This window comes from Mus caroli, chromosome 6 (genome assembly GCF_900094665.2).
Source record: "Mus caroli chromosome 6, CAROLI_EIJ_v1.1, whole genome shotgun sequence".
Taxonomy (NCBI): domain Eukaryota; kingdom Metazoa; phylum Chordata; class Mammalia; order Rodentia; family Muridae; genus Mus; species Mus caroli.
Window position 1 is genome coordinate 23,899,999 of NC_034575.1, and position 4,215 is coordinate 23,904,213.

At 48.9% G+C, this 4,215-nt stretch overlaps 1 protein-coding gene across 1 annotated transcript in view; it reads left to right on the forward strand.

The window, feature by feature from the left end:
- The first annotated feature begins 605 nt into the window (after positions 1-605).
- The window catches only part of Lep (leptin), a 13,686-nt gene continuing 10,076 nt past the window's right edge, over positions 606-4,215 (forward strand). Inside the window, exon 1 of the mRNA XM_021165722.1 lies at positions 606-628. The gene's annotated coding sequence lies outside the window, so the exon portion shown is untranslated. The remainder of the gene's footprint in view (positions 629-4,215) is intronic.

The window sequence follows — 4,215 nt, forward strand, 5'->3', positions numbered from 1 at the left end:
AACAACAACCGAAAACAACAACAACAACAACAAACCAAACAAACATTGTTTGATCAGGGCCCCTGGGACTGGTCCAGAGCATCCCTAAACACACTTGCGACCTTCGAAGCAGGTGCATTCTGTGATGTCACAGGACGAAATGAGACGACTGTCCTTCGGGTACCAAAGGAAGACAAGCTGCCCTGAGCTTGGGACCAGTTTCTCCTCTGAGCAGCCAGGTTAGGTATGCAAACAGCTGTCGGAAGAGTCCTGGCTCACTGGCCTCCCTGTCCCCAAGCCAGCCTTCTGTAGCCTCTTGCTCCCCGCGGTGCTGGAAGCACCATCCCAAGGGACCCGTCCTTAAACTACCGCTGCTCAGTAGCTGCTGGCCAGACCTCGAGGATTACCGGCTCATACCAAGCGCCCCCAAACTTGCACTCGAGGGGGCGGCTGAAGTCCTCCCTCGAGGCGCCTAGAATGGAGCACTAGGTTGCTGCTGCCACTGTCGCTGGCCTGCTGGGTGGGGCGGGAGTTGGCGTTCGCAGGGACTGGGGCTGGCCGGGCAGTTGCGCAAGTGGCACTGGGGCAGCTATAAGAGGGGCAGGCAGGCATGGAGCCCCGGAGGGATCCCTGCTCCAGCAGCTGCAAGGTAAGGCCCGGGGCGCGCTACTTTCTCCTCCGCCAGTCTTTCTGATAGCACCCCATCCAGCTCTGGAAATTAGAGAAACTGAGGCAAGAAGGAGGTCGTGTGGACAGCTTGGTGTTGAACTCAGTAGTTTTGCAGTGAAGGACTCTGCAGACAGAGGGAAGGCTGTTGGGAGCTGAAAGGCATTAAATTCCTGGCTGGGCCGGCCTGTGCCCACAGGGCACCAACCTGTTCTTGCAAAGCCAGCCAGGGCTCCAAACCTGTCTTTGGTCTGCAGACTTGAGATGGTTAGGTTTCCCACAGCGTTCAGATGGAAAAAGCAAGGCTGAATGTGTAGTGAGGCAGCCACAGCTTTCCGCCTTCCTGAAGGCCAGATACAGCTTGCTTTGCTGTTGAGAGTTCATTTTCCAGTGAGGGCCTACCTAGTACTAAAACTACTGTTGAATACAGGTGGGTAGAAAAACTGTCAGGAAGAATCCAGTCCCCTCCCACCTTCACCCCCAACTTGAGCGTGCACACACACACACACACACACACACACACACACACACACATATACACACAACCAAACAAACCATCATCAACAATAAAAAAGCTAGGGCTCTCTCCACATCTGTCCCAAAGCCATTCAAATTCTCTTCTTTGGGGAACAGAACAGCAGATCGTGGAGAAGGCTTGTAACCTGCACAGTTTTTGCTGGTAGGCATTTCTACCCAAGATGGTTAAATACACGTTGCCAGCCTGAGGTCCCAGCATGCCCCTCCTTCAGCTTTCTTTCTCGCTGGGATTAATTATACTGCATTGTGGGTATGGTGCCCTTACACTACTCTATGTCTTACTGGGTGCATTAGATATGCCACGATGCCCTGTATGCATTGCTGCTTGGGAGAGGACAAAGCAAGCCAGTCATTTCTATTGGGAGCATGGGACTCAGGAGAGGTAGGCAGAGGGCAGGGACTTGGTGGCACCATCCTGGGAGCATAGGTTCTCTGGGCACTCTTTGCAAGGTGGGAATGGATTCCCAGTAGTGCGAGTCATATTTTTTGTAGAGTTTGTGATGGGCAGTGGTCAGCTGGGGCTGGGGGAGAGCATCTCTGACCTTTTCCTGATCTGTACGGTGCATGGAACCAAACTTGAAAAGAGGCATTTCTCCCAGTCACTCTCCTGGTGACTATAAGGACCACACTGATCATGTATTTCATTGAGGCACGAGAGAAGCACCTCTCTCTCCCCCCGCAAACTTCTTTTTTTGGTTCTTTCCTTTCTCAAGCACTCAAGATACTGGGCTGAGGGGAACATGCCCATGTTGGCTAAAGAAGCATCCTTCTCATATTTGGTAGATCTCAAACCCAAGTAACAAGCTTTTCTTGGTATCTGGGGGGAATATTTTCCTCCCCCTGTGTTCCAGGAAAAAGCTCAAAGAGCCAAGGACAGAGCCAGGGATGCTGTAATAAATTCTTGTCCATCAGCCCCGGGCAGATGCCTCGCATGTCTGAGTGACCCATGTGGGATGCAGAGATGGCTTCTGGAGACGATTCCCTTTACAGAGCACCAGTCATTGTTGCACCCCATACCCTGTATCCCTCTAGAGGCACATAGGAGGCAGGGAGATAGAGCAGGGTCTCCAGGAACATGGAATTCTTGTGGGGTGTATATCACTGAGCATTCTGGCCCATGGACACAGCCTTGGAATTCTCTCTCCATACATTTGCCTCCCAGAAATGCAGAGGTTAGGTGATAAGGAAAGACAAGGCACTCAGATACACCAGGCAGCTCAGCGCTTGCTTCCCATGCCATGCTCTACAGAATACTGCTGATCCCATCTCTCTTGCTGTCTGTGAGCTCTCTGGATCTACAATCATGTCTGTGCTGACATTTCACCTAAACCAATGACTAAGACTCCATGTGTGTGTGTGCATTGTCTTTGCCCTCAGGAGTACCACAGAGTTCTACAGGGAAGCCACACAATAGGCATGGGAAGCTCAGTATTGGGTTCCTTGGCAAAGACAGGGCACCTAGAGTGCTGGAAATGGACAGGCACATAGACGGGTTGGTGGAGTCACTGGGAATAACAGTGCACACAGTGGAGGTAAGACTGAAAGGAATCAGAACTAGATAGGCAGGGGATACAGAAGAGATGTGGAGGCTTTGGAGGGAGAGAAAGACAGGCACTGAAGCACTTTAAGACAGCTTCTTGGGTATTTCTGTGGGGCAAAAGTAAATTCTAAAATGGCAGGCCATGCCTGTAATCTCAGCACAAGGAAGACAGAGGCAGGAGAAGAAAGAGTTCAAGGCCAGTCCGGTCTATGTGAGGGCATCTCAAAACAAAGAAAGATGATTTTTCAGAGGGAAGCCACCTTAGGAACAGGTTAGCCTGGTCAGCGATGAAGGATGGGGAATACTTTACTTATTCATTCAACAAAAATTGAATAAACACCTGCTCTGTGTCAGGCCCTTGGTAGATGCTGAACCAAGTGCAGGCGTCTCTAATAGAGTGTGGTGCCCCTCCTCTCTGAGTGCATGGCAGGAGCGCCAGATCCCCTTCGGACAGTGCTCCAGGGAGCCACTGAAAATTGATCAGAGTTGATGCAGGAGTTGAAATCTATTTGCTTTCCCTAATGGGAATGAAAAGAATATAACCCCCTCACCCACACTGTGCCTACCAGCTAAGAATGTCAGCATGATTTCTCAAGCAAGGCCTTTGGTTGCAGAGAAGAGAAAATTGCTCCTGCTAAGATCAGTGATTTTCAAATTGTATACTGTGGCCAGCACTTGAAGAATGAGCTGAAATCCCTTAGAGATCACCTGCAGCAAGGGCAAAGCCTTAAAGAAAAAGAAAGAAAGAAAGAAAGAAAGAAAGAAAGAAAGAAAGAAAGAAAGAAAGAAAGAAGGAAAGTTTTTAAAACACTGTGTGTGTGTGTGTGTGTGTGTGTGTGTGTGTGTGTGTGTGTGTGTGTGTGTGTGTTCAAGAGAGCCATAGCACATGGGTGGAAGTCAGAAGACAACTTTCAGGAATCAACTGGTTCCTTCTACCGTATGGGTGTGGGAATTGATCTCAGGTCATCAGGCTCGGGAGAAAGTGCCTTTACTCTCAGAGACATCGCACCAGCTCTTATCTATTTGTCCATTCGTTTGTCTATTTAGTGTGTGTGTGTGAGGGGGAGGGGAGGCATACATGAGCAACAGAGTGCATGTGAAGGTCAGAAGACAAGTTGTGGGGTCCAGCCTGTAGGCCCCAAGAATAGAATTCAGGCTTGCTAATAACTGTCTTTATCCACTGGGCTACCTTGCCAGCCCAAGAGAAATACTTTCTAACACTCTAGTTCAGTTAGATAGCTATGGACCACAATTAACTGGACAATTCAAAATAGCTCATATAAAATCATTATTGAGAAGGCAGAAGAGATGTGTCAGTGGGTAAAGTGTGTGCTAGTATACACACACACATAAACATATTGTATTACATTTAATAAATGGAATAAAATAATTTTTGTTATTTTTAAGAGAAGGGAAAAGTAGGCATAAAGACAGACAGACACAGAGAAAGAGACAGAAAGACAGACACAGACATAGACACAGACACAGACACA